Here is a 13,832-nt window from a genome sequence, read left to right on the forward strand (position 1 = left end):
TCGGCGCGGAAAGACCTGGGTTCAGTTCCCGGTGCATATTCAGATTTTTTTTTCTAAGTTAGAGGGGCCTGGTACGGAGTTCACTCAGCCGTTGTGAGGCAAAAGAAATGAGGAGCTGCTTGAATAAAAAAGTAGCAGCATCATTAGGAATCATTTACTGGAAATAACGGCCAGAGCCATTGGCGACATGTTGACTACATATTTAACGCTCGTAGAAGGCGCCTCACACAGCCTTGTATGTAGCATTCGGCCAATCAGAAAAGGCCTGAGGCCTAATCCGTGAGCGGAGTTTCCTTTACTAAAACATGGAACTGGAGTATCGTAAACTATTGTCAATTACTTTCCAAGATGCTACTCCAGGCGGGTGTAAAATGAATGTGCACAACGCAAAATAATAAACGCTAAAATGAAGTTTTGGCCCAGTCTGACTACCCCATGAAGCAGATCTTAGGGTCTCTTAATTCTATAAATTACAATCTAAACATAAGTGCATGATGAAGGCAACTAAACCTACTAAATGATAAACGTTGTTCCTGCTTATATGTTTATTGTAGATAAAAAACCTTTAAATTACAAAGTTTACATTTCCTAAATAAAATTACTGATCAAGTGTCCATTTCTACCCCTTATTATGACTGCACGGTCTAATATCAATAACACGGAATGAGTGACATCATCTACGTACCAAACACTAGAAGACACTATTTTCAATGTGTGGAACCTCAGTCGAAATAAATTAAAGTGACTACAGCTGTTTAGCTTTTATAGCCCTAATAAGCCGAAGCAATTTGCTGTATCATCGTATGTACTGCGTCCGGTGCGTCGAAGTGATGGTTCTCGTACTCGTCTGCGACGATGGAAGAACTCCAGCCACAAATACTCTTTCAAACACTAGGATGGCAGAAGGCGGTCCTCTAATATACTCTAATACTGTCTTCTCCTCTCTGTGTTCTACAGAAGAGAAACGCGGACTCCCAACCACAAGGACGGAGTTCAAATAACGTCTCAACGTAAGTATAGACAGAGAAAGTGCTCTCAATTACTGAACGCTGCATACTCAACGACGACTTCCAACCCGGAGGTGAAGTCCAGAACCGTATAGGTTCGCAACAGTACAGTTCCTAACTGTTCTAACTATAATCTCTACTGAGAGCAAAGACAAGTCCGTCGGTACCAACAAAAGCTGATATCGAGCGGCCGTCACACAGGGGCGCTCACAATGGAAAACCTCGTCTCTCCAGCGCTGGCTCCCCACCATCGTAATTCCGAAAACGAATCATATTCCCGAAACCACGGAATATTCTCCCTCTCTACAGATACTTCCGAACGCCGACCAACCATCTTTTAGTCTTTTGTCGTCCAGCGTGGAAAGTTTGCGAGGAAAAACCTATACTCGTACAATGGTACGCTTCTGAGTCAAAGTCCTTGGAAATAACCCAGCCTGCGTTGTTTCCGAGGTGCCGCTTCTTCATTCCTCTCACCTGCGTCCAAGATTTTCAGCGTTCGGAAGTATTATCTTGTTATCCTTCCGGCCCCTACAATAGCGGCCGGCCGTCACCCTATTGTGCTCCAAAGCTCAGGTGCCACGACGTCTGTCAGCTACTTCCTGTATTTAAGCAGCACCCAACATCAGTGCGGGCCTTCCACCCAGAGCGTGAGTTCTGCCTGCCGTTTCATCTCCACTGGCGTTCCGACCTCTGCTAGTATAGACAATCATTCATTACACCATTTTTATAATAAAGCCAATCCGTCACCTTTCATGCAATAAGCGTTACCAATTATTTACAAGACGTACGTGGCAATGTCAGTCTCCTTTATATATTCATACGTACGATGTACAACCTGTCCCATGATACCGAATTGTGTTTGTAGATCACGGCAAAGTATGTGGATGAGATCTTGTAACTTGCGAAATTATAGCCACCTTACAACTTCATCAAGCAAATTGTTACGAAAAAACACACGCGACTGAAGAACTGAGCAAATATTCAATATACTATATAATCCATAACAACCCTGCATTGTCACACTTTGGTGTGCATGGCCTCTTTACGGCGGTAGCGTGTCAGTACTGACATTTTAGTCCTTAAAGTGAGTTGCTCTGTGATATGGTCGTCGATTAGTTTTGTGTGGCGCAAATACGCCTGACAAGGCGTGCGTTCTGCCAGTGCCGCAGCAACCAGCCTCCGAAGCGCGTGCACTGACGCAGGATGTTGCTTAACCGGAACACGGCAATTAACGCACGTGCTTCAGCGTTCGGTGTGTGGCGCGTACGATCGCTGCAGTGCTGCTCAGCGCGGAGCGTTGATCGCGGGAGTAATTGGGGCTTCATCCACCGGTTTAATGAGACACCGGCTTGAAAATCCTTTTTGCTGTCCAACAATGATTGCAAAAGTAACCATACCCCTTCCCTCCCCTCCCACGTCTACTCTTCTGTCATGTACGAGGGTTGTCCAGAAAGTAATGCACCGCATTTTTTTCTTCAGCAATTCCTTATTGAACATAATGAGAATTACAGACGAAGAAATGGTGTATTATCTACACACCCTACTTTTCCACATAATCTCCATCCCGTTCTGTGACCTTCCTCCAGCGCGTATCAAGGGTGTGCATGCTCTGTCGGTATCAATCCTTGTCCTGGTGGGAGAAGGCCGGCCGAGTGGCCGAGCGGTTCTAGGCGCTACAGTCTGGAACCGCGCGACCGCTACGGTCGCAGGTTCGAATCCTGCCTCGGGCATGGATGTGTGTGATGTCTTTAGGTTAGTTAGGTTCAACTAGTTCTAAGTTCTAGGGGACTGATGACCTCAGAAGTTAAGTCCCGTAGTGCTCAGAGCCATTTGAACCTGGTGGCAGAGCCAGTGCTTCAGTGTGTGAATGTCTTCCGCGAATGGCATCCTTTACCGACCCAAACAAGTGGAAGTCCTTGAGGGCTAGGTCAGATGTGACAGCCGTGGTTGGTCTCCCCGACCTCTGCAAATCGTGGAGCTCCACCGAACCGCCTTCTGATGACCTCACCCTTCGTGTGTTGCGACTAACTGTACTTCTGTAGACAGCAGATGCTCCATAGACTTTCCGCGAGGGTTTGTGAATATTCCCCACAGTTTTTCCCTCTGCAATGAGAGATTAAATGACGGCACGTTGCTTGTAACGTACATCATCTACAAACGCCAACTTGAAACTGTCCTGCAGCTACGCTGTCTGTCGGAAGTGACGGAAACTTGAGGCGCTCGCTCAGGAGACTTCAAATAATACACACGTAACGTTTCGCATTCGTACCATTGTTTTCGGCTGAGGAAAAAAAATGCACTGCATTAATTTCTGGGCAACCATCCTATATTCAGAGGCACATGTGGATACTGTCTGCAAAATGAGTGACGAATAGAATTAGTAGTCAATAAATATTAAGTTAATGCCGGCCGGAGTGGCCGTGCGGTTGTAGGCGCTACAGTCTGGAGCCGAGCGTCCGCTAAGGTCGCAGGTTCGAATCCTGCCTCGGGCATGGATGTGTGTGATGTCCTTAGGTTCAACTAGTTCTAAGTTCTAGGCGACTGATGACCTCAGAAGTTAAGTCGCATAGTGCTCAGAGCCATTTGAACCATTTTATTAAGTTAATACGTAATGCTTGATACTGAAGATTTATCACGTGAACAGCGAACATTTAGTAAGCGATAAACTGCATATCATTAATTTGTGGGAGGAGGGCGGCTGTGGGTAGTGGTTTAGAAAAGTTTTGAAATTATATATAAGGCCTTTTCGAAGTCGCTCTCGTTTTCACTTACTGGATGAATATAATCTGTATATTTTGCGTGTCGTAATTACTGCCTAAATACTTAATTTTCATAGTTGACTTATTGCGTTAAGCCTCTATCATAGGATAATATCTCTTAATGACTAATTTATGACAACATTTTAAATTGTTAAATTCTGTCAGTAATGAATGACATCTATTGAGGGACTTGAGCGCACTGTATTGAGAGAGACACACACACACACACATTTATGTGCCATGCTACGTTTCAAGTTCACTAAATGCTTTTTTTCATTCCTGTAACACATTGGCCTATTGTTTCCGGGAGAGCGGTGGTTCAAATCTGCAACCGCCCATCCTGATTTAGTTTTCCCGTGATTCCGCCAAATCGCGTAAAGTGAATGCCGGGATGATTCCCTAGAAAAGGAATGGGCGATTTCCAGCTCCGTAATCTTCCAATTGGAGATCTTGCTGACTCCGATGATGTTATCGTCGACAGTGGACGCTAAACCTCTCTTATTATTTGCTTCCTTCCTTCATCATTCGCTTGGAACGTAAATACCAGTGACTAACGTGTACTTAGGTATTCCGCAGTCCGTTTATTCGCCCGCTCCTTCCCTCATATTTAAATTTCAACGACACAGATGTTATCATACGCAGTAAATGGTCCCACGGAACGGAATACCCATATCTTCTAAAGACTACGAAATCGGAAGCCAAGTTGGACAAGTATTATTTCCAGTTGAATTCTCCATTCATGAGCTCGGTTGTTAAAAAGTGAAAAATAGATTTTTCTAGACAACTGGGTGAACTGAAAAACATGCAGCCGATTTCTGTAGACACAGTGCAGTGGGTTACTGGTTGTTTATACGCCTCTTCTGTGCTAATCCATAGTGATCACAACCGGCGCCCGACAAATAAAAATGATATTAAAACTTTGTGGACCCATCCACAGGCTCCTAGCAACAGGATTAACTTGACAAAATTGTAGCGTACACGGAACGACTGGATTCGACAAGTCGAAAAAGATCTAGCACGATCCTAGGTATATTGCTCTTTAGTTTCAGACAGAATGATGTAAAGACAAAAAACTGGGAGGTGGGAGTTGTATTCGGAGGTAGAAACAGCGAAGAAAACTGGAACAAAACCACAGTGTCTCCCAAACAGTCACATTCCTAATAATTTCTGTTACACTCCGACAGAAGCGCTCCAAGAGGACAGAAAGCTACTATAGGATGATTGGGAATGGTATCGTTTTGATTTATTAGTAACATACGTTTTACGATAGGGAGCGTTTGTATTGCCATCAGTATCGGCTATAAATAGATAATTACGCCACCTTAGCACCCTGGGAGAAATGAAAATGTACGTTACAGGGCAAAGTTTTCTCCACAAGATTCCCAATCAAATCAGTGAATGCACTACAGAAGCAGATACAACTTAAGCTGAAGGGAAAACCACACAGACGTGATAATAAAACTTCAAAAGCAATAAAAATGTTTCTGGACACAGAAAAAAACAATTTTTCAATATTGCTACAACTGAACTACAAGCGGCAAGAATTTTAAACATATGCGCTTTTGAAGCAAAATAAATTACATTTACAAAACATTCGTGTATTAGAAAGTCGACTGAAGTGTAAGAATGAGTAAGTTATTAGACTCCGTAAAATTACATTACGTGTCAAGGAAAGTGCCTATCATAACGAGAACAGACAACAGATACATATGCTGCTCATGCATGTATTTATATTATCTTGCTCTCAGCGGAGTAAGCTGCCACTATACACAAACTCGAAAGTATTTCTTCATGAATAAGTTATAGCTGATGTCACTGAATTAGTGAAATTCGGCTGTTTTTATATTTGTGGATCATTCACGTCTTTTAATCACTTACTAATGCCTGGAACACAAAAATGAAATAACGATTTTGTTAATTAAATAGAAAAATAATTAATGAAAAAATCCTGCTGTTGACCTCGCAACCAGGGTCACTAGTGTCGTGTCAACTATTACAGACGGTAACAATTTTCTTAACCGTGAGTGTCGCAACTGTGAATGTTAGACTGTGAACAAGTTGGACAGAAGAAATAAAGATAATTCACAGTGTAAAAATGAGAGCTTCTTGGAAACTTAGAAAATTAAATCGTGAAGGTTTGTGCTATCCAACGTGGTGCAGTCACACGTAATAGTTACGTAATATCGGTCAGTCTATTACACTTACTATTTTAGATAAGATCTTTAAGCAGCTTATAACACTGGTTTAGCAGTTCTGGTTTGGTATTTCGTTCTCGATCCGCACATGCTGAAAACAGATTGTTAAAATACGGAAAGGACGCAGGTTGGGAATTTCATCATTCAAACACAGATTGCGAACTCTGCTGAGTTCCCGGCTTCGGTTAAGCCCGCAAGGCCACTGGAAGGCCATCCAGCGGCTGAAAGTCCAAATTCGCTGAGAACAGACCTCGAAAATAGCAGCTCCAAACGGGGAAGAGTATAACTGGCTCAAGCATATGTAATACATTGCGTTACATCATAATCAGGCGAACTGTGATTTGGTTACCGCCGTGTACACAGTAATCATCATCACAGATCATTTCGCAAATCGCATGGACTGTAGTTTTATCATGATGATTTAGTTTCTGCAATAGTTAATTGACTGACAGGACATGAGTTCAGTGGCTGTAGTCAGTAGGCATCGCCCTTGTCTTCGTGCTGCCCACCCAATAGCGTCAGGATGACTTATACGACCTTTTAAGCCATCCTCCACGTTTTTATCATTACGCGGGCTCTTATCGCGGCGCAACCCAGCTCCGAACAGTTTTACTGTCCTCAGCGGCGTGTAATGCGACGCAGCTGCTGCAGTTCAGTGCGGGTAAATACATTAGCGGCAAAGCAAGACTGCCTGACAAGGTACTGGCGCATATTTTAATACTTCTGCTTTGTGTCACGAAAACGATTTGCTGAGCGTGATTGATGAACACTGGGGAATAAGGATTTGGCGTCACATTAAAGATAACGATTCAGAATTGTACGAAGAACTATATATTTGGTAGTATTTAAATGTTACTTGCTATCAACTATTAGAGGTCTCCAAATAGGACCCACGGATTGCAACAATCCGTTACCTGTTGCGCAGATCGCAGCAGTCGATCGCTAATTGCCTGAGAGACTAGCGTGACCACATGTGCGATGTTTATTACGTAGGCATCGCCTTTTTCTGGCCTCGTGAGTGTTTTGTCGACTCCTCGCAACGATGTCTTACGTCAGCGAATCGACTAGTGTGTTATCTGATTGTCTACTATAGTCCTGATAAATAAAGCTTCGTAGTAATTGTATTTATTTGTGACAATATTACCTAAACATTATCATGTGAGCAACATTATCATGTTTGTATTCTTCTGTTCTTAAATATACGGTAAATATATGCATTTTGACCAAAGGTGGCCGAAATATGACCTATACTTAAAAAAAAGCGAGCATAAGTTTATAAGCACCTGGATACGTGCATAAACTGTTGTAAAATTCACCATAAAGTTCAGGAGAAAATATGATTAGTCATTAAAATCCGGTTCCTGGTTATTATAGTTGATGATGCTGCACATAAGAAAGTGTGTCGGGACGATGGACGGTAGTGAGAGCCCAACAAGAGTCGAACAAAATAGAGATTTTTTACGAAACCTAGACAGAACACACACAGCGCCACGAAACCTAGACAGAACACACAAAGAGCTAAAATTCAAAATACGATACAATAAAACACTACATTGTACCTTGTTGATGCTTTCGCCCCTTCTTAGTAGGACCTTCCCTTCTTCCCCGTCGAAAAAAAACCGATGAAACTGCAAGCACATAAATGTGTAACGTAATTCACTTCAGCTTCTATGTAGCCATTGACAAAAGATTTCTGTCAACAAGCCAAGTGTTCCACATTAGGGTGAAAATTCTTTCTAGAGCAGCACTGGAATGAGGTATAACAAACAGAAGACACAACTTTGAACAGGTTTTCATAGTTTTCATAACGACGAAAAACTTTTATCCACTTATCAGACTTCAGGTTAAAAAAGTTCTCTTCTTTGTGGGAGGTGTTTGATCGCACACATTCTTCGAACATCAAATCGACGCCTACACGAAGTGCACATCGAGAAGCCGTTCCTGGAATTAAACACTGTTTGCCTGTTAATGAAGATGGTTTGGAAGCTTTATACATGCTCTCTTCAAAGTCGAATCCTTTGTCAAGATAGTCTAAGGCACACTGTTTTAAGTAATCGGCCCATTCTATTTTGAATGATTTGACACGATCGTCATATACTGAGGATCGAGGATGTCAAAGAGGAGGGAAACTACTCAACACCACTTAGTTGTTCTTGCAGAGAACGATTAAGTACTGTTATTGTCGACTTGTGACTCTCTACACGAAAAGAATGGTTGTCGACTCAGGTTTGCCAACTGAGCTCTCTTACTAAAACTAAATAAAGAATTTTAAACTTCAGTAACTTCTACATGAATGACACTCACTTTCAAACCCACGATGGAAAGTATTATAGTGAATATTCTCCATTTGTGTATGATCGGGATTTTTACCTATCCTGATAAGGTTTAATGGGGAGTCGGGTTTTCAGCTGGATATTCGGGACTACTCTGTAAAAGGCATTATACCACGTGACGCATCAGACAACAGCTTCATTTGCCGCATCTGACTTGGGTGCACACCATTGTGCGTTTGGAACATTTAGGGTCTTCTTGTCATAGAGGCTAATTGTCCATCGCAGCTTGCGCTACGAGCGATATAGAGCAATGACGTCTAGTGTTACGTTCTACATCTACATTTATACTCCGCAAGCCACCCAAAGGTGTGTGGCGGAGGGCATTTTACGTGCCACTGTCATTACCTCCCTTTCCTGTTCCAGTCGCGTATGGTTCGCGGGAAGAACGACTGTCTGAAAGCCTCCGTGCGCGCTCTAATCTCTCTAATTTTACATTCGTGATCTCCTCGGGAGGTATAAGTAGGGGGAAGCAATATATTCGATACCTCATCCAGAAACAAGTGATGGCGAGAATTTTCCAAGTTTATCGAGTGTTCAAGGAAAATGTACCCATGTATGAAGAGCACACGGCAGCGTTGCCATTGCCAGGGGAGAGAACTGCTGGAGAACTGGAGAGTGCCGTATGGAACGGATATGCTGCAGAATGTCCCCGCACCTCCTCCCCCCCCCCCCCTCCAGACATTCATACCATTCTTTTACGAATGATGCTTAATAATAGGTAGTACACAAGAGTTGGAGGAGAGATTATTAGGTCTACTGTCGGGGATGAAATGACCAACAAATTACACTTTCTTATCCCCGTGGAAAACTCCACTCCTTCACTTCCCCATCCTCACCCTTTTCTGGTTATCCTTTCATGCCCTCAGTAACAGTTCAATGGAAGCGTTGTATCAAACTTTGTGTTGCTCTTAACTGATAGATACATTACACGTATGTGTATCTTTGTGCTACTTTGGTAGGTTCTCATACAGTACAGAATAAACCTCCCAAATACGACACTACCTTTGCGGGGAAGTAGAAAAAATACATTGCTGGAACTTTCTATTAAAGTGTAGTAAATTATTAAGGTAAACAGCCCTCCTGAGTACCAGTAGATTTGACGCAAGAGTGCTGTGCGACGATTCAGTGATTACGCGCTGTTCGTGGAAGTTGCATGTCGTTTCCGGGAAGGCGGTCATTTCGTCCTTTCCTGTGGCAGGTGCTAGGTCATTGGGCCTCCAAAGTTTTTCTCGTACTGCGTGGCGTTGTGAAAGTAGTAGTTAAATTAGGTCAGCCGTTGTCTACACAATTTTCCGCTGAGCTCGACGAATGGGTAACGCTTCGGTGGTAGTCGTCGCAGCATTAATCACAAGTGAGACGGTGAGATTTTGAGACACACATAAAATTCTGTAAACTGTAAGAAATCTTATTACACCGCCCCCCCCCCCCCCTAAACCAACGTTGCCACACCGCAAATGGATCGTCCCGGGAGTCAACATTTGAATCCTGCAAGAGAAAAGTTTCATCGCCAGAATACGGCAGATAAAGTGAGGTGAGGTGGCGTACAGTTTGGAGTTATCAGATCTGCAGTCACTGCTCCGCTTTTATTTAACCTTGTTTTCAATTGTCTCCCTGCAACATTTTCGCAATCTCTCACACTGAAGGGATGCGATATAGTTTTAGGTGACTCGTCCGTCTATTTGGATTCCTCGCTACAGTCGTACACAGCATACCGTTGCACATCTTGTATATACGACGGTCATTTAAAAAAAAATGCACCCTATTTTTTTTTAAATTCATCTTTTATTCTACACCATTGAAAGTTTTACGGTGTGTAGATACATCCTTTAGGAACAATATTTTAATTTCTCCACATAATTTCCATCCCTCTCAACTGCCGTACGCAAGCTTGGAACCAGCGCCTGTATACCCGCAAAAATTCTGGGCCAACCTGTTGGAGCCACTGTTTGGCAGCGTGCACAAGGGAGTCGCCATATTGAAACCTTGTTCCACGAAGAGTCTTTCAGTTTCCCAAAGAGATGATATAGTTACATGGAGCCAGGTCAGTACTGTAAGGCGGGTATTTCAGTGTTGTCCATACGAGTTTTGTGATCGCTTCCATGGTTTTTTGACTGACATGTGGCCATGCATTGTCGTGCAACAGCAAAACATCCTGCTTCTGCCGTTGTGGTCGAACACGACTCGAGCTTGAAGTTTCTTCAGTGTCGTCACATATGCATCAGAATTTATGGTGGTTCCACTTGGCATGATGTCCACAAGCAAGAGTCTTTCGTAATCGAAAAACATCGTAGCCATAACTTTTACAGCAGAAGGTGTGGTTTTGAATCTTTTTTTTTTTTCCTTGGGTGAATTTGCATGATGCCACTCCATTGATTGCCTCTTCGTCTCTGGTGAAAAATGATGGGGCCATGTTTCATCACCTGTCACAAGTCTTCCAAGAAATTCATCTCCACCATCCTCGTACTGTTCCAAAAGTTCGCTGCAACCGTTTTTCTTGTTTCTTTGTGAGCCACTGTCAGCATCCTGGGAACCCACCTGGCACAAACCTTTTTTAACGCCAACACTTTCAGTATTCTGCAAACACTTCCTTCCCATATCCCAACGTAGCGTGACAACTCGTTCACTTTGATGCGCCTGTCAGCAGTCACCAATTCGTTAACTCTCTGCACATAGTCTGGAGTGTGTGCAGTACGAGGCCTGCCGCTGCGAGGACAATCCTCAATATTGCCGTGCCCGCTTTCATCACGTAACCTGCTTGCCCACCGAGTAACTGTACTGCGATCAACAGCAGCATCTCTCTACACCTTTTTCAACCTCTTGTCGATGTTTCCCACTGTCTCGTTTTCACAGCACAGGAATTCTATGACGGCACGTTGTTTTTAACGAGCGTCAAGTGTAGCAGCCATCTTGAAGATATGCTGTGACGGCGCCACTCACGGGAACAGGTTGTACTAAGTTTGAAAACAAGCGGGAAGGATGTATCTACACACTGTAAAACTTTCACACATGCAGAATGAAAACTGTATTTTAACAAAAATAGTGTGCATTTCTTTTGGAGTGACCCTCTTACAAATCGGGAATTTAGTGTGTCATCTGATCAGTTTGAGTATAGTAACTTATCCAGATCTCGTAAAGTTGTTAATTCGTTTCTTTATTTTGTAAACAATGACCAGGAGAAATAAACTAACAACCATTCTTTAGCTGTACACGAAATATCTCTTTGAGACAATCATAGATAATGTTTTACGTCGTTAACCGGTAACCAACTATTGGCCATCATCTGGCCGATTGAAAGCAGTAGCAGATGCCATCAAACAGTTCTTTGTGAAACTCTGAGATGCTCTCAGTCGTTCTGCTGATTGCCGGTGGTGGGGTCATCAGTTACCGATGTAATCAATTTTATGTGATAAAAAGTCAATCACAATCTTCACGACAAAATGTCAGGTTTCCGAAAATGAATTTATTTGTTGTGCACAGCATCAAACTGTCCTCGAAATATTGTTTCCTCGTGTAAGCCTCATGTAGTATAACATTCGTAATTACCGTACCAGGAATAAAGAAGCTACACATGGCAATAAACTTATGAAATTCGTACAACTACTGTGCAGCTTGTATCAAAGGAGAAGTATAAAATTTGCAATATTTTCAGCGTAAATCTTACCTCCTCCATTTACGGGGCGATTGCTGTGTTCTCGCAATGGACAATACAGACGAAATGCTCCAGTGCTCTTCAGAATGCTTCAGTTTTTGCTTATATGTTGTTTGCGGTTGTTTTCTTTTTCCCGGAGTTGCGTTTCGGCGAAGTAAACGCGTGGCACGTAGCGCCTGATATTTTTAGTGTTGGCGTCTTCTCGTGGAAATTTCAATCGAGTGACCAAGTTCTGCGAGAATAAAAAAGCCGTTGAGGTTTTTATAACGGACCCGGCTTTTGTTCAGGCGAAGCGGTAGCCCCGTCCGCCGGTGCAGTACGCTTGCTTCCTCGTCGACAGTGAAAGTTCAGCCGACGCGGCTCACTGGCGAATTGGCCCCAAAAGGATCGTGACCCGCTGACTTTCACAGCCGCTCCTTTAGTCTTCCGGGTCTGCGAGGGCGGGCTAACACTTTGTGATTGGCATCTGCGCGCTCGCAGTGCGCTGTTGTGGAATAGGGGAGTAGATACCCTGCTCAGGAAATAGCGAGACCATCATAGACAGCTGCCTCATCGAGATAACAGTTTACAATATTGATTGCTGTGTACGTATAAAACTAGGAGATTACTAATTAAGATGGAAAAATTGGTATCTGTTCTTTCGAGAACAGTTACTATCTTCATATATAAAGTTAAAGGCTACCCACCCATTGACCTTCGTCTGTGCGAATGCGCACAGGTTGCCCGAACTCCTACGGGAATCGTTACCTTAGTGTGCGCGAGTACTGAGTGGATGGGCAAATATCTGTTAGGTACGTTATGTATGTAGATTGTGGACAGTTGGGAATCTGGGTCTCACGGGAAGCGTGCAAGGGACAAGTCCCTGCAGTCGCGTGTTTATCTGTGTCCTCGGTGGCTCAGATGGATAGAGCGTCTGCCATGTAAGCAGGAGATCCCGGGTTCGAGTCCTGATCGGGGCACACATTTTCAGCTATCTCCATCGAGGTATATCAGCAACACCTGTCGGCAGCTGAGGGTTTAAATTATCATTTATTCTAGAGAAGATGCACGGTCATCATTGGTACCTGTTCTTTCGACAACAGTTGCTATCTTTATATATATGGAAAAATTACTGTTTGTATAAATTCTTTGCGTCAGAACAAATACACATGAAAGTACAGATGTGTAGGAAATTAAGTGGAGGTGCAGTCCTGCATTATACTGTACGGAGTCGGTTCCAAACCCAGTGGATTGTAGCAAAGGCACGTTGTATACCAGAGAGAGTACTATTTCCTTTCAAATGGACGCGAAAAGTTGTCCAGTTACTGTAAATGCTCTGACTATATTTGCCCAAGATATAATACGTCATGAAAAATAAAACACAGTAAAATCTCTTTCAGAAGCAGTGTTGTTGTTGTTGTGGTGGTGGTGGTGGTGGTGGTGGTGGTGGTGGTGGTGGTCGTCGTCGTCGGAACTAGTTTGATGCTGCTCTCTATTCTCGACCATCCTGGCAACCCTCTTCACTCTGAATTGCGACCTGCATCCATTTGCATCTGATTGCTGTATTCAAGCCTTGGTACCCCTCTAAAATCTTAACCCCCACCCTCCCCACACACTCTCTATTACCAAACTGACGATTCCTTAATATCTCATGATGTGACCTATCAACTGACCCCTTCTTCTGGTCAAGTTGTGCTTAAATTTATTTTTCCCCCTATTCAATTCGTACCTCATATGTTATTTGACCTACCCGTGTAATCTTCAGCATTCTCTATAGCAACACATTACAAAAGCACCTAATCTTTTCTTGTATGAACTGCTTGTCGTCCAAGATTAATTTCCGTACAAAGCCAAATACCAGACAAATACGCCTAGCTTCGACTTTCAAACAGTAAAGTAGATGCTAACAA

The 13,832-nt window shown here is 43.2% G+C and overlaps 1 protein-coding gene across 9 annotated transcripts in view; it reads left to right on the top strand.

Moving 5' to 3' along the window:
* The window catches only part of LOC126467819 (protein hu-li tai shao), a 426,171-nt gene that overhangs the window by 223,996 nt on the left and 188,343 nt on the right, over positions 1–13,832 (top strand). For 2 of the 9 annotated variants that reach the window (XM_050096499.1, XM_050096497.1), the window contains exon 3: positions 958–1,010. The exons of the other annotated variants lie outside the window; for them this stretch is intronic. The gene's annotated coding sequence lies outside the window, so the exon portion shown is untranslated. The remainder of the gene's footprint in view (positions 1–957; positions 1,011–13,832) is intronic. 9 annotated transcript variants of the gene reach the window in all.

The sequence above is a fragment of the Schistocerca serialis genome, chromosome 1, assembly GCF_023864345.2.
Source record: "Schistocerca serialis cubense isolate TAMUIC-IGC-003099 chromosome 1, iqSchSeri2.2, whole genome shotgun sequence".
Taxonomy (NCBI): domain Eukaryota; kingdom Metazoa; phylum Arthropoda; class Insecta; order Orthoptera; family Acrididae; genus Schistocerca; species Schistocerca serialis.